This window comes from Salmo salar, chromosome ssa26 (assembly GCF_905237065.1).
Source record: "Salmo salar chromosome ssa26, Ssal_v3.1, whole genome shotgun sequence".
In the NCBI taxonomy this organism is placed as follows: Eukaryota; Metazoa; Chordata; class Actinopteri; order Salmoniformes; family Salmonidae; genus Salmo; species Salmo salar.
Genome location: NC_059467.1, coordinates 35835001 through 35861447, shown reverse-complemented (window position 1 = coordinate 35861447; position 26447 = coordinate 35835001). Strand labels below are relative to the sequence as shown.

Sequence of the window (26447 nt, the reverse complement as noted above, 5' to 3'; positions counted from 1 at the left end):
TGACAGGTTCTGTGACAGCCAACATCTGGGGTAACATAGCGACGGTACAGGACATTCTCTAAGATTCAAAACACACACATCCTTAAGCATGTTCCAGCTATGGAATGGTCCTAGGAGGGTTAGAGAGACAGAGAGCGGGAGGGAGGGAAATCGCTGGTTGCTAATACAATCAGATACACGTCATGACATGACAGTCGGAAACAGACTGCAGACGGAAAAGAGGCATGAAAAAAAGGAGGATGGTTAAAGAGGATGTTGCAGATTAACAAAGAGTCTGATGAGACTAACAGCCACAGTATTTAAAGAGACAGTATCAGGACCGTGTGTGTGTGTGTGTGTACTTGTGTATGTTTATGTGTGTGCGTGCGCGTGCGCGCACATGATGCCTGTATGTGTGTGTGTGTGTGTGTGTATGACAGAGTCCACCATTAGGCCTAACAGACGATTGGTTAGTCTGATGCATGTAAGAGGACTGTTAGATAGAACCAGACATCTTTCAAACATTACAGACTCTAGTGTTTCTACTTCCCATAGGGCTCTGGTCAGAAGCAGTGCAGTATGTAGGGCAGGGGTACTCAACTCTTACAGTACGAGGTCCGGATCCTGCTGGTTTTCTGTTCTACCTGATAATAAATTGCACCCACCTGGTGTCCCAGGTCTAAATCAGTCCCTGATTAGAGGGGAACAATGAAATAAAACCGCAGTGGAACTGGCTTCCAGGTCCAGACTTGAGTTTGGGGGGTTTAGGTAATAGGGTGCCATTTGGGACGCAGACAGTTTGTGCTTCTATAATTACCAGGGAGTGTGTCAAGACAAACATCAAGAAAACACCAACACACAGTACACATGTCAAAGGGTGATTAGAGCCACTCGTTTAATGTGGAATGTTTTTCTGCACCCCAAATGGAACATTGTTCCATACAGTGTAATAGTTTCGATCAGAGCCCTATTGGGCCTGGTCAACAGTAGTGCACTGCATAGGTAATACGGTGCCATTTAGAGCGTTGGGCCAGTAACCAGCATGTAGCCCAGTGGTTAGAGCGTTGGGCCAGTAACCAGCAGGTAGCCTAGTGGTTAGAGTGTTGGACCAGTAACCAGCAGGTAGCCTAGTGGTTAGAGCGTTGGGCCAGTAACCAGCAGGTAGCCTAGTGGTTAGAGCGTTGGGCCAGTAACCAGCAGGTAGCCTAGTGGTTAGAGTGTTGGACCAGTAACCAGCAGGTAGCCTAGTGGTTAGAGCGTTGGACCAGTAACCAGCAGGTAGCCTAGTGGTTAGAGCGTTGGACCAGTAACCAGCAGGTAGCCTAGTGGTTAGAGTGTTGGACCAGTAACCAGCAGGTAGCCTAGTGGTTAGAGCGTTGGGCCAGTAACCAGCAGGTAGCCTAGTGGTTAGAGTGTTGGACCAGTAACCAGCAGGTAGCCTAGTGGTTAGAGCGTTGGACCAGTAACCAGCAGGTAGCCTAGTGGTTAGAGCGTTGGACCAGTAACCAGCAGGTAGCCTAGTGGTTAGAGTGTTGGACCAGTAACCAGCAGGTAGCCTAGTGGTTAGAGCGTTGGACCAGTAACCAGCAGGTAGCCTAGTGGTTAGAGCGTTGGACCAGTAACCAGCAGGTAGCCTAGTGGTTAGAGCGTTGGGCCAGTAACTGAAAGGTTGGTGGATCGAATCCCTGAGCTGACAAGGTAAAAATCTGTCGTGCTGCCCCTGAACAAGGCAGTTAACACACTGATCCCCGATAGGCTGTCATTGTAAAAAATGATTTGTTCTTAACTGACTCGTCTATTTAAATAAAGGTTAAAATAAAAAAAATTAAAAGTCCATCTGGTTTGTGGGCCTGATGATTGTAATAATACACATCACATGGACAGACTGGGACCAGGAATCATCCCAGGCATTCATAACACACAGGCTTCCATTATCCAAATAATGATCATTCTGCACAAAACTCCCAACTTAGACAGGCCCACTGGGCTAAAGATGGACCAGCCCATCTGGCATTTGCCCGAACTTCCCAGTGGGCCTGTTTCTGACACATCATCATTGACAATAGGTCTGGTGATAAGCGTTTGGTAAGGAACATATACAAACAGAGATTTCCCATGAACCGCATCGTACGACCGACTTGAGAAATAACAAACAGTCAAAAGCTGCTGAAATGCCCCGATTATTTGAGTTTGTTTTCACAATCGTCACCATTACATGGAAGGCATAAGGCCCAGTGTGTGTGTGTGTGTGTGTGTGCGTGAGTACACGCCTGTGTGTGTGTATAGCTTTATAGTAAACTTAGCCAGTCCCTAACCCACAGTTACCCTTTAAAAACCTCAAACACCACATCACAGAGACTCAAGTCAAACAGAGACATCATAGTTAGAGAACAACATTGACTTTCAACTTAGGGTTCATTGAATCAAACAAATCAACCAACGCATTATTATGATAAGTGTTGCTATGATGTATGAGGAAGAATATGTGGCTGTGCTATCACTCTTCATCAACCAGTAGTGACATAAAGTCATGAGAGAAAAACTCTGCATCCACCCACTCTACAAACATGAATGGATATATACGCTCGTCCCAAATGGCACCTTATTCCCTGTATAGTGCACTACTTTAGACCAGAGTCCTATGGGCCGTGGTCAAATGGGGCCATTTGGCAAGAAGACTATGTTTCCTGACCTGAAGGACAATAGCTGACAAAGCAACAGAGCAAAAGAGCCTAATGCCTTTCATCAACAGCCTAATGCCTCTCATCAACAGCCTAATGCCTCTCATCAACAGCCTAATGCCTCTCATCAACAGCCTAATGCCGCTCATCAACAGCTTAATGCCTTTCATCAACAGCCTCTCATCAACAGCCTAATGCCTCTCATCAACAGCCTAATGCCGCTCATCAACAGCCTAATGCCGCTCATCAACAGCCTAATGCCTCTCATCAACAGCCTAATGCCTCTCATCAACAGCCTAATGCCGCTCATCAACAGCTTAATGCCTTTCATCAATAGTCTAATGCCTCTCATCAATAGTCTAATGCCTCTCATCAACAGCCTAATGCCTCTCATCAACAGCCTAATGCCGCTCATCAACAGCCTAATGCCGCTCATCAACAGCTTAATGCCTTTCATCAATAGTCTAATGCCTCTCATCAATAGTCTAATGCCGCTCATCAACAGCTTAATGCCTTTCATCAATAGTCTAATGCCTCTCATCAATAGTCTAATGCCTCTCATCAACAGCTTAATGCCTCTCATCAACAGCCTAATGCCTCTCATCAACAGCCTAATGCCTCTCATCAACAGCCTAATGCCGCTCATCAACAGCCTAATGCCGCTCATCAACAGCCTAATTAATGCCTTTCATCAATAGTCTAATGCCTCTCATCAATAGTCTAATGCCTCTCATCAACAGCCTAATGCCTCTCATCAACAGCCTAATGCCGCTCATCAACAGCCTAATGCCGCTCATCAACAGCCTAATTAATGCCTTTCATCAATAGTCTAATGCCTCTCATCAATAGTCTAATGCCTCTCATCAACAGCCTAATGCCTCTCATCAACAGCCTAATGCCGCTCATCAACAGCCTAATGCCGCTCATCAACAGCTTAATGCCTTTCATCAATAGTCTAATGCCTCTCATCAATAGTCTAATGCCGCTCATCAACAGCTTAATGCCTCTCATCAATAGTCTAATGCCTCTCATCAATAGTCTAATGCCTCTCATCAACAGCCTAATGCCTCTCATCAACAGCCTAATGCCTCTCATCAACAGCCTAATGCCTCTCATCAACAGCCTAATGCCGCTCATCAACAGCCTAATGCCGCTCATCAACAGCCTAATTAATGCCTTTCATCAATAGTCTAATGCCTCTCATCAATAGTCTAATGCCTCTCATCAACAGCCTAATGCCTCTCATCAACAGCCTAATGCCTCTCATCAACAGCCTAATGCCGCTCATCAACAGCCTAATGCCGCTCATCAACAGCCTAATGCCTCTCATCAACAGCCTAATGCCTCTCATCAATAGCCTAATGCCGCTCATCAACAGCCTAATGCCTCTCATCAACAGCCTAATGCCGCTCATCAATAGTCTAATGCCTCTCATCAACAGCCTAATGCCGCTCATCAACAGCCTAATGCCGCTCATCAACAGCCTAATGCCTCTCATCAACAGCCTAATGCCTCTCATCAACAGCCTAATGCCGCTCATCAACAGCCTAATGCCGCTCATCAACAGCCTAATGCCTCTCATCAATAGTCTAATGCCTCTCATCAATAGTCTAATGCCTCTCATCAACAGCCTAATGCTGTTGATAGTTTGATGTCTTCACTATTATTCTACAATGTAGAAAGCAGTAAAAATAAAGAAAAACCCTGGAATGAGTAGGTGTTCTAAAACTTTTGACCGGTAGTGTATATCTAATAGATTATAAAAAATCTAAAAGTTGTTCAAATGTTGCTTTTATTATAATTGTTTTAAAAACCTTAATTTCGATGATCATTTCTAATGTAAAAGAGCTCAAATATGTATGTGACAGTATATTAATACTCTGAACTGTGCTATACGTTTTACCATTGTTGGACCATGTGAGCAGTGTTAATGAATTCTAACAAGAGAAAGTACACACGAGGAAGCAAGGGAACGAGAAAAGAGGAAACGAAGAGGGTAAAAATAACAGGGCGTAAAAATAAGCTTTCAGAGGAAGGGATCGTTCATCCTAATTATGGAACATTCCTCATTCGCTCCAAGCAGGGGATGGCAGGGAGATGGAACAACAGAACGAAGGAAAGAGGGAGAGGGATGGGGAGAGGGATGGGGAGAAAGCGAGATGGAGAGAACAAGAGACAGAGAAAAGGGGAGAGATGGAAGGAAAGGGAAAGATAACAAAACAGAGAGAGAAAAAGGGAGAGAAAGTGAAAAAGAGATTCTAACCAGTGTTGGCCAGAACCTCCAGCCCACCTCCCTCTCCCTCCAAGGACCTCCCACCTGATACATGCCCAGGCATCTCGCTCCAAACCAGGGCTTTTGGGCTGTGTGATGTGGGGTAGGGCTGTGGGCTCTGGGGCTGTGTGTTGTGGGGTAGGGCTGTGGGATCTGGGGCTGTGTGTTGTGGGGTAGGGCTGTGGGCTCTGGGGCTGTGTGTTGTGGGGTGTCAGTGATTCACCCTGTCATTGGGGTCTAGTTGGGTCAGGTGTAATGTATTTCATGGTCTGGTAGAGTGGGGTTTAGTTGGGTCAGGTGTAATGTATTTCATGGCCTGGTAGAGTGGGGTTTAGTTGGGTACGGTGTAATGTATTTCATGGTCTGGTAGAGTGGGGTTTAGTTGGGTCAGGTGTAATGTATTTCATGGTCTGGTAGAGTGGAGTTTAGTTGGGTCAGGTGTAATGTATTTCATGGTCTGGTAGAGTGGGGTTTAGTTGAGTCAGGTGTAATGTATTTCATGGTCTGGTAGAGTGGGGTTTAGTTGGGTCAGGTGTAATGTATTTCATGGTCTGGTCTGGTAGAGTGGGGTTTAGTTGGGTCAGGTGTAATGTATTTCATGGTCTGGTAGAGTGGGGTTTAGTTGGGTCAGTTGTAATGTATTTCATGGTCTGGTAGAGTGGGGTTTAGTTGGGTCAGGTGTAATGTATTTCATGGTCTGGTAGAGTGGGGTTTAGTTGAGTCAGTTGTAATGTATTTCATGGTCTGGTAGAGTGGGGTTTAGTTGAGTCAGTTGTAATGTATTTCATGGTCTGGTAGAGTGGGGTTTAGTTGGGTCAGGTGTAATGTATTTCATGGTCTGGTAGAGTGGGGTTTAGTTGGGTCAGGTGTAATGTATTTCATGGTCTGGTAGAGTGGGGTTTAGTTGAGTCAGTTGTAATGTATTTCATGGTCTGGTAGAGTGGGGTTTAGTTGAGTCAGGTGTAATGTATTTCATGGTCTGGTAGAGTGGGGTTTAGTTGGGTCAGTTGTAATGTATTTCATGGTCTGGTAGAGTGGGGTTTAGTTGAGTCAGTTGTAATGTATTTCATGGTCTGGCCTTGTTGTCACGCTCTGACCTTGGAGAGCCGTGTTTTCTCTGTTTAGCTAGGCCAGGGTGTGATAGGTGGGTGGGCATTCTATGTTTTGTGTTCTATGTTTTGGCCGGGTATGGTTTCCAATCAGAGGCAGGTGTCTATCGTTGTCTCTGATTGGAAGCCATACTTAGGCAGCCTGTTTTTCCTTTGTTTTTTTTGTGGGTAGTTGTTTTCCGTTTAGTTGTAAGTACCTGACGGAACTGTCTGCTGTCATTTTTTGTTTAATTTGTAAAGTGTTCATTTCTTTCAGTAAACTCAAGATTAATATATTCCACGCTGCACCTTGGTCTACTCACTTTTACGCCTGTGACAGAACTACTCACTTTGACGCCTGTGACACTGGTAGAGTGGGGTTTAGTTGGGTCAGGTGTAATGTATTTCATGGTCTGGTAGAGTGGGGTTTAGTTGGGTCAGGTGTAATGTATTTCATGGTCTGGTAGAGTGGGTTTTAGTTGCGTCAGGTGTAATGTATTCCATGGTCTGGTAGAGTGGGGTTTAGTTGGGTCAGGTGTAATGTATTTCATGGTCTGGTAGAGTGGGTTTTAGTTGCGTCAGGTGTAATGTATTCCATGGTCTGGTAAAGTGGGGTTTAGTTGGGTCAGGTGTAATGTATTTCATGGTCTGGCAGAGTGATCACATTGGACCCTGCCAAGTCAACCACACACAAAGAATTAGAAGTAGCTATGCTTGTTCGCACTTTCATTTGTGTGCTTCATCAATGTATTGTAATGGATGGATGGACAGATGGACTGACGGACGGACTGATGGACGGACGGACGGACAGATGGACTGACGGACGGATGGACTAACAGATGGACTGATTGACTGACGGACGGACTGACTGACAGATGGACTGACGGACGGACAGATGGACTGACAGATAGACGGATGGCCTGACGGACGGACAGACGGACTGACAGATGGACGGATGCTCAAAAGAATGCACATTCTCCTTCTCTCTCACTAACACTAACAAATAAAATCAAATGTTATTGGTCACATACACGTGTTTAGCAGATGTTATTGCGGGTGTAGCAAAATGCTTGTAACACACTAACACACTCTCACAGTCTCTGTTGGTGATTTAGACAGAAACGGGTGAAAAAATATAAGCACATGGAATCCCCTTCAACAAGCGGCTGAGAGAGAGAACAAATCGCCCAGGAAGGAGAAAGATACACATTCTCCAATGGCTGGACTTGAAGAGATAGCCTCACTATTTTCCGTTTCATCTACTCTGTTTATTGTCACACACATTTTATCTCACAACAAGGAGTGTTCACCGTCTCATTAATATGATATAGCAATCTTCTGAAATGCTAAGCGTGACTTCACTGAAGACATGGAACTCAACTTTTTGGACCAGGGACTGGCAAATTATCCTTCCTCCTTGGAAGACTGCTGGAATCGAAACCAGTTGAGTACCGACTAAATGGGTGGCAACCTACTGAGAACATTTAGACTCGTCAATAAACTGACAATGTTCGGTTGAGCGGTGTGGGGAAATACTGGTCCAGGACGTCTGGATCAGGACAATGAGAGGCACTTTTTGGGTTTAAAAGCTATTTGCTACAACATGTATGAAAAGTCAAGAAGCAGAATACAATATAAAATAATAACTTCTATGTTAGGATTTCAGTATAGGTGTGTCCTGCTGGTATCCTTTTTATTTGTGGAAAAGTTAATAGTGTAATATCAAATGCAAATAAGCTCTCAACAACTACAGGCCAACTCTGATGAAATACACACATCTTGAAATGAGCAGAACAGGAAGGAGAACGCCTCAAATGAGCCTGGACAGACCAAAGCTTTGGTTTACCTTCGAACCGGTCTCTCCAGCAAAAAGAGAACATTTAGCATGCGTTTAAAATGCTATTACTGGAACCCAGGGGTACAGAGAGCTACCAACAGCCCATTTACAAAGACTGAACATTTATATCAGTTATCTTCGGAGGTTCTGTGTGTATTTGTCAGGATAATCGTCCTGTTTTGCCCAAGTTATGAATTAATTAAAGCAATTTCAAAGAAATGTAGGTTTGAGCCATCTGGGAAAAGTCGGGAATAATGAAGAAAGAACACTCAAACAGACCCTTTAACCTGACCAAGGAAGTGAAAGATAGTCAGCAGCAGCCTATATTTAGTTAGATTTCCATAAAACAAGGTATAATAATTATTCTCCAATTGAACTCAAGACTACAGGTCAACAGTTGTGCTCTAAATGTGTCAGCCCGAATGTCTGCTCTTTGAAATAGTCTGTCGTGATATAAACGTTTGATTTGTTGGAGTATGGCGTCGGCCCATATTAGGTTTAAATTTGAGTTAAATATGGTTAAAGTACTCCCTTCGTTTTGAGGTCATTCAAGGTTGTTGTAATGTGTCCCAAATGGCACCCTATTCCTTACATAGTGCACTACTATTGACAAGAGCCCTGGTGAAAAGTCATGCACTATATAGGGAATAGGGTACAATTTGGGACGCATTACGATTTGGGACGCACTCATCATAATGTGGGATTAGGTTTTGTCAAACTCGTTCAGTGTAGCCCTCCTTTTAGTGAAATATCTCACAGCTTTTAAATCACAAAAGTAATTTTGTTTTTATTAGACTCGTAAGAGACAGTGAAAGTACTCGCCAAACCAAGGCTGTTGTTTTTATCACTTGATAGAAAATTACAACAGAAAAGTCCACCTTGTGACAGAACTACCAGAAAAACAGAGAGGAATAAAAATCTGAGTTGTTTTATTGTTGGGAGCTGGGTTTTTCATTAATATAAGTGTAATTTGTCCAGCCTTTCACCAGCGCCCAACAACTTCAAGGAAAACGTTTGTTTATCTATACTTCTGAGAAAGGCAAACAAGTCTTCAAAACCACTTCACTTGAGACTAAACACTCATTTAACAAAGGCAAAATAAACCTCTTAGATTCCAAATAATCATCAACTATAAATAATGATTAGCATTGCCAATTGAGTCAGTGCTCAAAAACATGGCAAACTTCAACCGTCAAGTAAACAAATGAAACACCAGAAAAACAAAGAGTCTTAGCAGATAGAAGGGGAAATGGCCTGCCAAACCAACTGACCAACCAACCGGCTGACTTCTGTTAGAACATTCACAGGTTGATATGTCACTGCTGCTGGTCGCTAAGCAGGTCCGGTTGGCCCGCGCACCGTCCAATAGTAAACAAAACAGAGAGTTGCCGTGGCAACCCCACAGCCAGGCCCATCCTTATTGGCTGTAGCAGCAGGTCTGAGTCTCGTAGGGAAACGGATGGGAAAGGGATCTAGTTGGTGAAAAGTAGTGCACTACATAGGGAATAGGAAGCCCTTTGAGACACAGCCCTGGGCTCTGGGACTGACTGACTGACTGATAGTAATGAAGTGATCTGGATACAGTACATACACTGGAGATATGGAGAGGGAGAGAAGTTAGAGAGAAAGAGAGATACAGCAAGAGAAAGAGCAAGTGAGTGAGTGAGTGAGTGAGTGAGTGAGTGAGTGAGTGAGTGAGTGAGTGAGTGAGTGAGTGAGTGAGTGAGTGAGTGAGTGAGTGAGTGAGTGAGTTAAGGGGTTGGGGTAAGGGGTTGGGGTTAGGATTGGGGTTAGGGCAATGGTAAGGGATTGGGGTTAGGGTTAGGGATTGGGGTAAGGGGATGGGGTAAGGGGTCAGGGTTAGGGTAAGGGATTGGGGTTGGGGTAAGGGGTTGGGGTAAGGGGTTGGGGTTAGGGATTGGGGTTAGGGGTAAGGGGTTGGGGTAAGGGTAAGGGGTTGGCGTAAGGGTAAGGGGTTGGGGTAAGGGGTTGGGGTTAGGGTAAGGGGTTGGGGTTAGGGTAAGGGTAAGGGGTTAGGTAAGGGTAAGGGGTTGGGGTTAGGGTAAGGGGTTGGGGTTAGGGATTGGGGTAAGGGGTTGGGGTAAGGGGTTAGGGTTAGGGATTGGGGTTGGGGTAAGGGTAAGGGGTTAGGGTAAGGGGTTGGGGTTAGGGATTGGGGTAAGGGGTTGGGGTAAGGGGTTAGGGTTATGGATTGGGGTTGGGGTAAGGGTAGGGGTTAGGGTAAGGGTAAGGGGTTAGGGATTGGGGTAAGGGGTTGTTGTAAGGGGTTAGGGTAAGGGTTTGAGGGTTAGAGGAAGGTTTTAGCTCTTAATGTCACTTGCCCATCGGAAAAATCTGGATCAGTTATCTATGATGATCACTTACCCCAAAATGTATTTGGCTATTTACACACAATGCCAGTGTGTAGGTATTGTGGCTTTGGGCATCCCAGTGCCTGTGAAAGAGCCTTAACGTTGAGCTTAGGGTTAGGAGATCATGAGCTTTTTATTTCTCTTTTTCTGTAACCTTTATTTAACTAGGCAAGTCTGTATAACATGGTATTCACCACTACTGTAATACATGGTATTCACCATATGACTGTATAACGTGTGTGTGTGTGTGTTTGCATACCTGTGTGTATATGTGTGTGTGTGTGTGTGTGTGTGTGAGCCAGTTTCAGTTTGAATCTGAGGTGCCCTCTAGAATGTCTGAATAGAGAATAAAGTGTTTAATAAAGTCTTAGCCAGTGTATTAATGAGCAGGGGCCTCCAGGGCCTGATACAGTACCTGTGGGGGAACAGCTGCGGCCCCACACTCTTTCATCTAAAAGTGTCTCTTAATGAAGTTCCTCCACACAAACACACACACACATAGCACTTAGGACATTCAGCAACCAACAAATGGGGCTATTCTTATCTCCCAAGGACTCCCCAGGGGTGAAGGAACTATTCTGGAACACTCTTCAGAACTACTGAAGGCCCTACACATCCCATCAGGGGTCAGTATAGAGCCCTTGTTCATTTAAGTGTGTGTGTCTCTATGTGGATGTCTCTCTCTCTGTGTGTGTGTGTGTGTGTGTGTGTGTGTGTGTGTGTGTGTGTGTGTGTGTGTGTGTGTGTGTGTGTGTGTGTGTGTGTGTGTGTGTGTGTGTGTGTGTGTGTTCCAATACATGTGTGTGTTTGTTCCCATGCGTGTGTGTGTGCATGGGAGTGTCAAAGTGACTTCCCAAAGGGGACTGAATTGATGCAATTAGTCTTCTGTTACAGGCTGGAAAGAAGAGAGGTACATAACCAGAGGGAGAGATAGATAGAGGGAGAGATAGATAGAGGGAGAGATAACACAAAGGAGAAACCGCATGTGACACAGTGTGATACAGGGAAAGGGACCTTTACCAGGACCAGACAATTCCTGGTCCAGGAGGGTCCACAGTGTGTACAGGCTTTGTTCCAACCCAACTCTACTCAATCGTTCATTGGTAAGGTGTTTGTGCTGAGCTGTAACAAAAACCTGCACACCCTGCTCTGAAAATATCTAAAGTACAGGTTGATTGAACAAACGTTGTCCTACTTCCAGACTTTTAGCACCACTCTTTGTTATTATGATTAATATAGCTGGAGATGAAGTGGTTTGGAAATTCACAGATTCATAAGGAACACACATTAATGTGTTATATAACTGTAGACATCACAGTCCCTGTAGAGAGATTAGAATAGTGTCCTGTATTTGGAGAGGAGAAGAGAGGAAAAGAGAGGGGAGGAGAGAGGAGAGGAGAGGAGAGGAGAAGAGGGGAGGGGAGAGGAGAGGAGAGGAGAGGAGAGGAGAGGAGAGGAGGGGAGGGGAGGGGAGGGGAGAGGAGGGGAGAGGAGGGGAGGGGAGGGGAGGAGGAGAGAGGAGAGGAGAGGAGAGGAGAGGAGAGGAGAGGAGAGGAGAGGAGAGGAGAGGAGAGGAGAGGAGAGGAGAGGAGAGGAGAGGAGAGGAGAGGAGAGGAGGGGAGAAGAAGAGGGAGGAGGGCAGAGGAGAGGAGAGAGGAGAAGAGGGGAGAGGAGAGGAGAGGAGAGGAGAGAGAGGAGAGGAGAGGAGGGGAGGGGAGGGGAGGGGAGGGGAGAGGAGAGGAGAGAGGAGAGGAGAGGAGAGGAGAGGAGAGGAGAGGAGAGGAGAGGAGAGGAGAGGAGAGGAGAGGAGAGGAGAGGAGAGGAGAGGAGAGGAGAGGAGAGGAGAGGAGAGGAGGGGAGGGGAGGGGAGGGGAGAGGAGAAGAGGGGAGAGGAATGTTTCTACTTAGCTCAACTCCAAGTTACTGCGCTGATTAAAAAAACACTCTTGGATCGGAAGGAAAACACCCCACCCGACCCTTCCCTCCCTCCCTCCATCTCTCCCTTCATCTTTCCATCCCTCCTTCCATTCTTGACCTGGTCTATTTACTCCTTTGATCAATCTAAATGCCCCGTTAAGATTCTCCTGAGAAAACTCTTCCTTATTTTCTATATTATAGACAGCTACTTTTGACCAGGCCTCATAGGGTTCTAAGTAAAAGTAGTGCACTATGTAAGGAATAGGGTACCATTGAGGACGCACACAGCCTTTGAGCCGCAGGAGAAAATCAAGCCTAGGTCTCTCTGCCAGATCCAAATCAACACGATGAGACAGAGAGGAACTAGAGGGCTCTGATTCAGTGATTCAGCCCAAAAGAGAGTGTCCCAAATGGAACCCTATTCCCTTTATAGCGCACTACATTTGAGAAGTGCCCTATATGGGGACTAGTGAGCCATTTAGGACACTGACAGGGAGCATCAAGGACAAGCTATTACAAATGATTACCATTCCAAATGCAGGGGCGTGTTGTTGTGACTCCGGGTGTTGAAAGGGTGTGACAGAGAAGTGGGGACATTTGGGAATTTTGGGCCCAAAAAATCAGGGTTGTACACCTACGCACACAAGCGCACATACGCACGTGCACACACACACACACACACACACACACACACACACACACACACACACACACACACACACACACACACACACACACACACACACACACACACACACACACACACACACACACACACAGGGTGTCCAACAAAGCCCTGACTGACTTTTTCCAGAAGGGTGTAACGTAGCAGAAAATCTATGCATTGCTTTCTTTTCTTACACACACCATGTTTTACTCCATTCGAGCCCCATAATAAAAGGTATGTGTGTGTTTGTGTGTGTGTGTATGTGCGTCTTACTGGGAATGTACCATGTCGCTGCCCCACCCGAACCCCGATGACAGCACGGGGTCCTCTGGGTTGGAGGGGTTACCATGGTTACCACAGGGGTGCCCTTGTGCATGCCCGAGGAGAAAAAGGAAAGGACCACTTTGTATTCATCCTCCTGTTTCAGTCCATCAAAGCTGAATGAAAGGATGAAGCGTCCTCAGAGAGGAGTGGCTGGTGCCATGACCCAAGGTCAAGAGAGAGAGGGGGAGGAGAAAAGGAGGAGAGGAGAGAATGAAGGCAGAAGGTTTCAACTTGATAAATGGGAAAGTGTTTTTTGGTGCTCTGCTCAAAGCCAGAGGAGAGGTTGGAATAATCAGTGAAATAGGCTCTCCTTCTTCCTGTGGCCTTGCCAGTGCACACGCTCCCAACCTCCCAGCAACACTTTCCTCATGGAATGTACTAGCAATGTTTCCTTTCTAAAGTTCTGTCTTGACTGTAGTTTGGTTAAGTTTTCAAAAAGCTTGGAATAAGTCAATTCCTTTACAACTTCGGACGATATGGAAATAAAGTATTGAATCTAAAATCATCTTTACCGAGGGCAAAGTCAGTTCTTTATTCCTGAAGCATCTTATAAACATCTATAATTTAACGGACCTCCGCTAGAAATGGTACATGGTCAATGCCTACGTAACCAGAAGTTTGATCGAGTCATAAATGTTTGAAATGCTTAGGCATGATCCAAGGTAACTAACTCTCTTCACTGCACCCTCTACTCTCGGACCAATAGAACTCCTGGGAAGGAGAGAGGGAGAGAGAGAGAGAGAAAGAGATACCACACAAAGAAGGACCTTGTGCTTTTCACTGCGTGCAGCGTAGGTCAAATAAACTCCTTTACTCTATTTTCTCAGTTTCCTCTTGCTGTTCTCGCTCTCTCTCCCTCTCCTCTCCCTGTCTTCCCTCTCTCTCTCCCTCCTTCCTCTCCCTGTCTTCCCTCTATCTCTCCCTCCCTCCTCCCCCTGTCTTCTCTCTCTCTCTCTCTCTCTCTTTCTGTCTTCCCTCACTTCCTCTCTCTCTCCGTTTCTTCTCTCTCTCCTCCTCTATCATCTTTTTCTCTCACCCCTTCTCTGTTCTCTTTGCCCCCCCTTCTATCTCCTCATCTATCTCCTCTATCTCCTCTCCCTCTATCTCCATCTCCTCGTCTTTTCCTTTCAGACAGACTTATTCAAAGGGGTCATTACATGTTATAATATAGAGAGCACTAATTAAGAGTTGCAGTAGTGGATCAGCTGATGAGTCTAGAGGGAACCAACAAGCTGTTATTAGGCTGCTACCTCTCTCCCTCTCCCTCTAACTCTCTCAAAGTTTCTCCTCTCCCCAATGCCTACAGTTACTACCTTCCCTCCCTCATACTCCATCCCTCGTTCCCCTCCTGTTTTTATGGAGAGATAAAAAAAAACATTTACACCATCTCTCTACTGCCTCTGACGCAACTGAATGAAAGCGTGCCACTGACCATCACACACATACTGATCATCACTCACATACTGATCATCACACACATACTGATCATCACTCACATACTGATCATCTAACACATACTGATCATCACACACATACTGACCATCACACACATACTGACCATCACACACATACTGACCATCACACACATACTGATCATCACACACATACTGATCATCATACACATACTGATCATCACACACATACTGATCATCTAACACATACTGATCATCTAACACATACTGATCATCACTCACATACTGATCATCACACACATACTGATCATCACTCACATACTGATCATCACTCACATACTGATCATCACTCACATACTGATCATCTAACACATACTGATCATCACTCACATACTGATCATCACTCACATACTGATCATCTAACACATACTGATCATCTAACACATACTGATCATCACACACATACTGATCATCACACACATACTGATCATCACTCACATACTGATCATCACTCACATACTGATCATCTAACACATACTGATCATCACTCACATACTGATCATCACTCACATACTGATCATCTAACACATACTGATCATCACACACATACTGATCATCACACACATACTGATCATCACACACATACTGACCATCACACACATACTGATCATCTAACACATACTGATCATCACACACATACTGATCATCACACACATACTGATCATCACACACATACTGACCATCACACACATACTGATCATCTAACACATACTGATCATCACTCACATACTGATCATCACACACATACTGACCATCACACACATACTGATCATCTAACACATACTGATCATCACTCACATACTGATCATCTAACACATACTGATCATCACTCACATACTGACCATCACACACATACTGATCATCACACACATACTGACCATCACACACATACTGATCATCTAACACATACTGATCATCACTCACAGTGACTTTGGGAAGTATTCAGACCCCTTGACTTTTTCCACATTTTGTTAGGTTGCACATTATTCTAAAATGTATTAAATAGTTTTTTTCCCTCATCAATCTACACCCAATACCCCATAGTGACAAAGCAAAAACAGGTTTAGAAATGTTCTATAATTTATAAAAAATAAAAAACTGAACTATCACATTTACATAAGTATTCAGACCCTTTTCTCAGTTGAAGCACCTTTGGCAGCAATTACAGCCTTGAGTTTTCTTTGGTATGACGCTACAAGCTTGGCACACCTGTATTTGGGGAGTTTCTCCCATTCTTCTCTGCAGATCCTCTCAAGCTCTGTCAGGTTGGATGGGGAGCGTTGCTGCACAGCTAGTTTCAGGTCTCTCCAGAGATGTTCGATTGGGTTCAAGTCCGGGCTCTGGCTGGGCCACTCAAGGACATTCAGAGACTTGTCCCAAAGCCACTCCTGCATTGTCTTGGCGGTGTGCTTAGGGTTTGTTGTCATGTTGGAAGTTTAATCTTTGCCCCAGTCTGAGGTCTGGAGCAGGTTTTTATCAAGGATCTCTCTGTACTTTGCTCCGTTCATCTTTGCCTCGATCCTGACTCGTCTCCCAGTCCCTGCCGCTGAAAAACATCCCCACAGCATGATGCTGCCACCACCATACTTCACTGTAGTGATGATGCCATGTTTCCTCCAGACGTGACACTTGGCATTCAGGCCAAAGAGTTCGATCTTGGTTTCATCAGAACAGAGAATCTTGTTTCTCATGGTCTGAGAGTCAATAGGTGCCTTTTGACAAACTTCAAGCGGGCTGTCATGTGCCTTTTACTGAGGATTGGCTTCCGTCTGGGCACTCAACCAAGGCCTGATTGGTGGAGTGCTGCAGAGAGGGTTGTCCTTCTGGAAGGCTCTGTCAGCATGACCATCGGGCCCTTCTCCTTCGATTGCTCAGTTTGGCCGGGAGGCCAGCTCTAGGAAGAGTCATGGTGATTCCAAACTTCTTCCATTTAAGAATGGAGGCCACTGTGTTCTTGGGGACCTTCAATGCTGCAGACATTTTTTGGTACCCTTCCCCAGATCTGTGCCTCAACACAATCCTGTCTCGGAGCTCTATGGACAATTCCTTTGACCTCGTGGCCTGGTTTTTGCTCTGACATGCATTGTCAACTGTGGGACCGTATATAGACAGGTGTGTGCCTTTCCAAATCATGTCCAATCAATTGAATTTACCACAGGTGGACTCCAATCAAGTAGAAACATCTCAAGAATGATCAATGGAAACAGGATGCACCTGAGCTCAATTTCAAGTCTCATAGCAAAGGGTCTGAATACTTATGTAAAGGTATTTGTTTTTTTATTCTAATAAATTTGTTAAATTTTCTACAAACCTGTTTTTGTTTTGTCATTATGGGGTATTGTGTTAAGATTGCTGAGGATGTTTTTGTATTTAATCTATTTTAGAATAAGGCTGTAACGTAACAAAATGTGGAAAAAGTCAAGGGGTCTGAATGCCAAAGTCACCGTACTGTACATCACAGACACACACGCACGTACGTAAGCACGCAAACACACACCCGCACAGAATATCAGATAGTGTGCATACTGAGCTTCGACCTTTTCTCATTTGATTTAGGCCTACAACTTTCACATGAGGCGTTTTGGTGTTCCAGCGTGTTACATTGCTGCTCATGTTAGATGTCTTTGTAAGCTCCTCTGACAGGTCATTTATGACCCTATTGTCCCTTGAATGAGGCAACGAGGCGGGGTAGCGCTGGTTCTGTGCAGTGTGTCAAGAGTTTTAAAAAGCCCCATATTTTTAGGGATCTCAGTAGAGCCGTAAAGTTTCACAAGAAATACTCTATTTTGGCTTTGGACTGTGTTGTTACCCTCATCTGATTCTCTCTCTCTCTCTCTGACTGACACTGTCGTCTCCTCTTGTTTTTCAGAGGACGTTCTCTCTCTCTCACACACACACACACACACACACACACACACACACACACACACACACACACACACAGAGAGACATCCACATAGAGACACACAAAAGACCCTTACACACACAGACACACAAGACACACACACACAGACACAGACACACACACACACACACACACACACACACACACACACACACACACACACACACACACACACACACACACACACACACACACACACACACACACACACACACACACACTACCGCCCGTTTGCTCTCACAAGCTCCTCCCATGCCTCTATTTGCTTGTAGGGAAAGCACACTCAGACAAAATGTTAACCAAGGCTGTGTCTGAAAATTAATGGCACCCTATGCCCTATGTAGTGAATACTTCTGACTAGGGCCCATAGCGCTCTGCTCAAAAGTGGTGCACTATGGGCCCTAGTCTAAAGTAGTGCACTATGCAGGGAATTGGGTGCCATTTGGGACGAGTCCATGGCCTTTACTTACATGCCTCTCTGTTTTACTGCCCAGCGGTTTACTGTGCTTGTCTAACCTCCTAAAGCCACTAAACCCACAGCGGCTGATCTTTCTGTGTGTTAGCTAATCTCAGCCACTCCTGTTGACTGTAACAGGCTGTAGTACAAAGAGCTAGGAGATAGAGGTGGTCGTGCTGAGAAGGACAAATACACTACTCAACTGAACATTTATAGGGGCGGTCCAGTTCTGACGCTACTGGTTAAGGTTCTTGTAATTACAGGCCAAATACACGTGGCTATAAAGTTACACACTGACATTGGTTAAATGTCTTTGCTGTGACTGAGCAAAATGTACAAAAACAAGTTTTTGGCCAACCCTGTCTTTAGCCAAGACCCACTGTACTGGCCAACTATTTGGGAAAGAGTTTAGTAACACAGGTCAGAGTGGATTGAGGTTATATGGGACACACTTGTTGCGCAGCACAGTCCCGCCTTCTTTTAACCTTGTCCTAACCCTCAGCTAACCTTCCCCTAACCTTTCCCTCCCCCAATACAGCAGTTATTCCTGAATCCTAAAGCAGCTCCTCCCACTTTAACTTCAACCTTCCAACAACCTTCCCCTAACCTTCCCCTCCCCTCATACCTGCAGTCATTTTGTGAGGACAACCCAACTAGCCCCTGTGTTGTTAACCCTTCACAACCTTCCCCTCCCTCTCCATCCTGAGAGAGTGTGCACGTGTGGCTCCTAAGTGGCCACTGTGTTAGATCTACAGCCATTGAGAGAATGTAAAGACCCTGTACACTAACACAACAGCTGTTAAACCTTCAGCAGTTCTTAAGCTGAGCCCAGGTCAGTTTTAGTAGTATACTTTAGTACTGTATTTACGTAAAGTCAACCACTGCTCTTATCAGGGAACAGATAACATCAGCACCATGAACTTCTAAGTTTCATAAAACGTTGACTCTTAAAAGAAGAGTAGAGTCTTGAAGGAGGAATAGTCAGGTTGAAAGAGTGAACATGAGAATGATGAGAATTTTGTGTGTGTGTGTGTGTGTGTGTGTGTGTGTGTGTGTGTGTGTGTGTGTGTGTGTGTGTGTGTGTGTGTGTGTGTGTGTGTGTGTGTGTGTGTGTGTGTGTGTGCACATATGTGTGTCTGCATGTCTGTGTGTGTATGTGTGTGTGTGTGTGTGTGCACATGTATGTGTCTGCATGTCTGCGTGTGTGTGTGTGTGTGTGTGTGCGTGTATGACTCTCTTGCATGTCCAATCCATAGTCTCAACTCATTCCTCACACACCAAACAGAGGCCCATGTTTTCTAACTAAAGCCCATTCAACCAAAAACCACTTAGACCCCTAAAATAATATCCAGACAGACACACACACAGACAAAGACACACATGCACACGTTAATGCTAGAATATGACACCAGAATGAGAAGTTGACACAACGCACGCTCATTTGGGCAAATAATAGGCCTGCTTCTTATGCAGAGTTGTGGTTGAGTGCTCAAAGTTAAACAATTAAGGCATCTCAACTTATCGTGACTAATGGACAAGGTGTGTGCGCGTGTGTGTCAAAATCATGAAACATCCCATGCTACACATTTCTCTCTGCTATACAGTGCAGTGCATTCCAGATGTTTCTCTCTGCTATACAGTGTAGTGCATTCCAGATGTTTCTTTCTGCTATACAGTGCAGTGCATTCCAGATGTTTATCTCTGCTATACAGTGCAGTGCATTCCAGATGTTTCTCTCTGCTATACAGTGCAGTGCATTCCAGATGTTTCTCTCTGCTATACAGTGCAGTGCATTCCAGATGTTTCTCTCTGCTATACAGTGCAGTGCATTCCAGATGTTTCTCTCTACTATACAGTGTAGTGCATTCCAGATGTTTATCTCTGCTATACAGTGCAGTGCATTCCAGATGTTTATCTCTGCTATACAGTGCAGTGCATTCCAGATGTTTCTCTCTGCTATACAGTGCAGTGCATTCCAGATGTTTCTCTCTGCTATACAGTGCAGTGCATTCCAGATGTTTCTCTCTGCTATACAGTGCAGTGCATTCCAGATGTTTCTCTCTGCTATACAGTGCAGTGCATTCCAGATGTTTCTCTCTACTATACAGTGTAGTGCATTCCAGATGTTTATCTCTGCTATACAGTGCAGTGCATTCCAGATGTTTATCTCTGCTATACAGTGCAGTGCATTCCAGATGTTTCTCTCTGCTATACAGTGCAGTGCATTCCAGATGTTTCTCTCTACTATACAGTGTAGTGCATTCCAGATGTTCCCTAAACTGGCTGGTATAGGGCCCCTGGCAGTGTGTGTGTGCGGGTGGGTGGCGTGTGGGAGTGTGTGTGTCTCCGTGTGTGTGTGTGTGTGTCTGCGTGTGTGTGTGTGCATGTGTGTGTGTTTGTGTGTGTTCCACAGACTGGCTGGTTTAGCAGCCTCAGGCAATGTGTGTGTACAGTCGTGGCCAAAAGTTTTGAGAATGACACAAATATGAATTTCCACAAAGTTTGCTGCTTCAGTGTCTTTAGATATTTTTGTCAGATGTTACTATGGAATACTGAAGTATAATTACAAGCATTTCATAAGTGTCAAAGGCTTTTATTGACAATTACATGAAGTTGATGCAAAGAGTCAATATTTGCAGTGTTGACCCTTCTTTTTCAAGACCTCTGCAATCCGCCCTGGCATGCTGTCAATTAACTTCTGGGCCACATCTTGACTGATGGCAGCCCATTCTTGCAAAATCAATGCTTGGAATTTGTCAGAATTTGTCGGGTTTTGTTTGTCCACCCACCTCTTGAGGATTGACCACAAGTTCTCAATGGGATTAAGGTCTGGGGAGTTTCCTGGCCATGGACCCAAAATGTTGATGTTTTGTTCCCCGAGCCACTTAGTTATCTTATCTTAGTTACCTTATGGCAAGGTGCTCCATCATGCTGGAAAAGGCATTGTTCGTCACCAAACTGTTCCTGGATGGTTGGGAGAAGTTGCTCTCGGAGGATGTGTTGGTACCATTCTTTATTCATGGCTGTGTTCTTAGGCAAAATTGTGAGTGAGCCCATTCCCTTGGCTGAGAAGCAACCCCACACATGAATGGTCTCAGGATGCTTTACTGTTGGCATGACACAGAACTGATGGTAGTGTTCACCTTGTCTTCTCCGGACAAGCTTTTTTCCGGATGCCCCAAAGAATCAGAAAGGGGATTCATCAGAGAAAATGACTTTACCCCAGTCCTCAGCAGTCCAATCCCTGTACCTTTTGCAGAATATCAGTCTGTCCCTGATGTTTTTCCTGGAGAGAAGTGGCTTCTTTGCTGCCCTTCTTGACACCAGGCCATCCTCCAAAAGTCTTCGCCTCACTGTGCATGCAAATGCACTCACACCTGCCTGCTGCCATTCCTGAGCAAGCTCTGCACTGGTGGTGCCCCAATCCCACAGCTGAATCAACTTTAGGAGACTGTCCTGGCACTTGCTGGACTTTCTTGGGCGCCCTGAAGCCTTCTTCACAACAATTGAACCGCTCTCCTTGAAGTGAAGTTCTTGATGATCCGATAAATGGTTGATTTAGGTGCAATCTTACTGGCAGCAATATCCTTGCCTGTGAAGCCCTTTTTGTGCAAAGCAATGATGATGGCACGTGTTTCCTTGCAGGTAACCATGTTTGACAGAGGAAGAACAATGATTCCAAGTACCACCCTCCTTTTGAAACTTCCAGTCTGTTATTCGAACTCAATCAGCATGACAGAGTGATCTCCAGCCTTGTCCTCGTCAACACTCACACCAGTGTTAACGAGAGAATCACTGACATGATGTCAGCTGGTCCTTTTGTGGCAGGGCTGAAATGCAGTGGAAATTTTGGGGGGGATTCAGTTTATTTGCATGGCAAAGAGGGACTTTGCAATTAATTGCAATTCATCTGATCACTCTTTATAACAAATTGCCATCAAACTGAGGCAGCAGACTTTGTGAAAATTAATATTTGTGTCATTCTCAAAACTTTTGGCCACGACTGTACATGTGTGTGTCTGTGTGTGTATGCCTGCATGTGTGTGTGTGTATATGTGTGTGTGTGTGTGTCTGTGTGTGCGTACATGTGTGTATCCATGTCTGTCTGCATGTGTGTGTGTCTGTGTGTGCGTCTGTGTGTATGCATGTGTGTGCGTGTGTGTGTCTGCATGTCTGCCTGCATGTGTGTGTGTGTTTGTGTGTTCCACAGACTGGCTGGTTTATCAGCCTCAGGCAATGTGTGTGTGTGTGTGTGTGTGTGTGTGTGTGTGTGTGTGTGTGTGTGTGTGTGTGTGTGTGTGTGTGTGTGTGTGTGTGTGTGTGTGTGTGTGTGTGTGTGTGTGTGTGTGTGTGTGTGTGTGTGTGTGTGTGTGTGTGTGTGAATACATTTGTGTGAATGTGTGTGTATGCCTGCGTGAACATACCGTGCCTTCAAAAAGTATTCACACCCGTTGACTTTTTCCACGTTGTTGTTACAGCCTGAATTCAATATGGATTAAATTGTGATGTTTTTTTTCACTGGCCTACACACAATACCCCCTTAATGTCAAAGTGGAATTATGTTTTTAGAAATTTCTACTAATTCATTGAAAATGAAAAGCTGAAATGTTTTGAGTCAATTATTCAACCCCTTTGTTATGGCAAGCTTAAATAAGTTCAGGAGTAAACATATGCTTAACAAGTCACATAATAATGAGCTCACTCTGTAAGCAATAACAGTGTTTAACAAGATTTCTGACTGACTATCTCCCTCAGTCGAGCAGGGAATTAAAAACATAGATTCAGCCACAAAGACAGAGAGGTTCCAATTTTCCAATTGGTAGATGGGTAAAAAAAAAAACAGACATTCAATATCCCTTTGAGCATGGAGAAGTTATTAATTACATTTTGGATGGTGTATCAATACACCCAGTCACTATAAAGATACAAGTGTCCTTCCTAACTCAGTTGCCGGAGAGGAAGGAGACCGCTCAGGGATTTCAACAGGAGACCAATGGTGACTTTAAAACAGTTACAGAGTTTAATGGCTATGATAGGAGAAAACTGAAGATGAATCAACAACATTGCATTTACTCCACTATACTAACCTAATTGACAGAATGAAAAGAAGGAAGCCTGTACATGCATCCTGTTTGCAACAAAGCATTAAAGTAATACTGCAACAAAAATGTGGCAAAGCAATTAACTTTATGTACTTTTTGTCCCGAAAGAAAGTGTTATGTTTGAGGCAAATCCAATACACTGAGTACCACTCTCCATATTTTCTCCATATTTTCAAGCATAGTGGTGGCTGCATCATGTTATGGGTATGCTTGTAATCGTTAAGGACTGGAGAGTTTTTCAGTATAAAAAAAAAAACAGAATTGAGCTTAGCACAGGCAAAGTCCTAGAGGAAAACCTGGTTCAGTCTTCTTTCCACCAGACACTGGGAGATTCACCTTTCAGCAGGACAATAACCTATAACACAAGGCCACATCTACACTGGAGCTACCAAGAAAACTATTCATGTTCCTGACTGGCAGAGTTTTGACACATCCTATGGCAAAACCTGAAAATGGTTGTCTAGCAATGTTACAGAGATTGAATCATTTTGAAAAGAATAATGGGCAAATGTTGCACAATCCAGGTGTAGAAAGCTCTTATAGACTTACCCAGAAAGATTCATAGCTGTAATCGCTGCCAAAAGCGCTTTTACAAAGTATTGACTGAGGGGTGTGAATACTTATGTAAATGAGATATTTCTGTATTTAATTTTCAATACATTTCTGAAAACATGTTTTCACTTTGTCATTATGGGATTTTGTGTGTAGATGGGTGAGACAAAAATGGATTTAATCCATTTTGAATTCAGGATGTAGCACAACAAAATGTGGAATAAGTCAAGGGGTAAGAATACTTTCTGTAGGCACTGTATGTGTGTGTGTGCATGTCTGCCTGCCTGCATGTGTGTGTGTGTTCTACAGACTGGCTCAGCCTCAGGCAGTCTCTTTGTTCCTCCTACAGTGGCTTTCTAAGTCAATGCAGGCTCTGGTCCAAGACTACCACAGGAGAAAGTGTTAGGAACAGATGTCTACCTCGATCATTCCTCTATTCGCAGGGTCATACAGCAATTTGTACATCTGCAGTTTGTCATATATACTACACCCTATTCCCTATATAGTGCACTACTTTTGACCAGAGGCCTAAAGGCCCTGGCGTCCCCTTTTCAATTAACCCCTATCGCCAGTATCTGGGTTAAGACTAAATAATATACAAGAAAGTCTCACCTTTCTGCTGTAAAATAGATAGAAGATGTAGACCTAGAGCATTGTGTGATGTGGTGAACATGTCTTTATGTTACGCAGAAAAGACCCAAGGGAAGGACTCAGTTTGGTTCATATCACTCTGAGGGCGTCCAAGTTCATTCAGGTCTTCACATTACTTTCGAAGGTACTATAGTCATTTGAAAACACATATTTTTCAGACTATTCACATTACAGGACATTTTTTACTAAAGTCAGATTGGATGCAATAAACCCCGTGTGTGAAAACCTCCTCCCAGTGAACACATAGTCAGCGTATGAGACCGACGTGGGAATTGAACCCACAACCTTGATCTTCCCGCGGCCAGCACCACAGCACCACACTCCAACCCACTGAGCCACCTGGCAGCAGTCCCATTGACCAGACAATGTCTGGCTTAGCCACACATTCCCCCATGAATTCACTTCCTAGCAGCTTTCATCACACATCCACTAACACAGAGAAACCCAAAACAAGACTCCAACGAACACTATGCAGACTATAGTCTATAGATATCAGCCATGTTAATGTAGCTCAGGTGTAAGTCATGAACATGAACAGCTTTAGTCACACATCCACTAACACAGGGAAACCCAAAACAAACTCAAATGTACAGACTATCCACCGTGTCTGTGTAGCTTAATGCAGCTCTATCACTCATCAAGACATGTCTAAGTCAGGAACATGAACAGCATTAGATACACATCCTCAACAAGAGAGAGACAGAAGCATCCAATTCTACAATGCCATCTTGGACTTAACATGGCTGCATCACTCAAGACTAGGGGAGACAGACTGAATCATTCGAAAAGTTTTCAACAAAGAGTCAAACATACTGTGTACTCAAAAAATAAAAGGTTATTGCAACTCCCAAAAAGACCAAAAGCAAGCTTTGACAAATCCTAAATGAGGTCAAAACATGTCTGCTTTAAAAAATAAATTAAAAAATACAGTATTTTTGGGAGATGCCATGACATTTTCTCTCATGGAATATATGACATTACCCAGGTAAGGACCATGTGGATGCCCCCGACGGGTCCGATAGGCTGTTTGGAGTGTTTATCTGACTGTATTTAAAAATACATTTCTTTTTTTTACTTTCCCCCTTCTAAAACCAAAGTTGCGCCCCTGTACTGAGTACCCACCCAGTCCTAAGTCAAGTCCCTATAGAAGCAGGTCTGGGGACCGACATGGTCACAGTGATGTTGCTGACTGTATCATCCTGGTTGAATGACTCTCAGTATCAGAAGGGAATAAGCAGGAAATCCTGCGTTCTCCAACCAGGATTTCTGGGAAAGCTGGGAAATTTGGGAAAGTTACCAGAATTGTGCAACCTTAATAGGGATAGTTATTCAGCCCTGATTCAGTCAGTTGTAATGTGATAGGTTGTGATAATGTGAGTGACCACCACTTTCCCCGTCCCCAGTACAGGGTCCATCTCTACAGAAAGGTTATGTCCTGAAAACCTGTGTTTTAAAGGAAACGTCTCATTACTGTGTGCCTAAAAAAATGGGACAGATATTCTGTCAGGCTCTGCCTCTTTATACCACTTGTTCTCTCTTCAATAGCCTCTCTGGCATTTTACTGCATGTCTGAAATTCACAGACAAATTTAATGCCATCTTTCATCTCTATTCAACTACTAACCCATGGGCCAAGAGACAGACCAGTATTTTCTATTGAATTTGGTGCTTCAAAAAAAAGTACTGGGCCATACAACCATGCAAATTCCAGACAAATAATTCAGGAGAAATCAGGAGAAATCCAACTTTAAACATTCAGGCGTGTTTCTGCGTATCATTAGGGGTCATTAGATATTGGTCAGATGCGAGCTTTTCAAAACATCATGTACTCAACATTTTAACCGGAATTTTGTGGTTCCTGATCCAAAAGGCCAAATTGAGAGCAAAAAACCAACATATCTTTATGATCCTCAGCTCTTCAGCCCAACGCCAGATGGATCAGCAGGAGCACGCTGCTTTATTCAATCACACTGGAGAAAATGTTCCACATTTCAGAAGATGCAGAGAGAAGAATGAATGAATGCATTGTATCCTGGTCCACTCAATATCTTCTCACATAGTGTATACTGTAGAAAAAGACGTTGGGGACCTTTTCTACTGCTTATAAAGAGTTGTTCTTTTGACATGTCATCTGTGTCTCATTTGTTGTCTACACCCCAAAAACACCCCGTC

At 44.3% G+C, this 26447-nt stretch overlaps 1 protein-coding gene across 3 annotated transcripts in view; it reads right to left on the bottom strand.

Moving 5' to 3' along the window:
• LOC106591065 (ADAMTS-like protein 3) overlaps positions 1-26447 on the bottom strand; it is a 251145-nt gene that overhangs the window by 188785 nt on the left and 35913 nt on the right. The window lies entirely within an intron of this gene.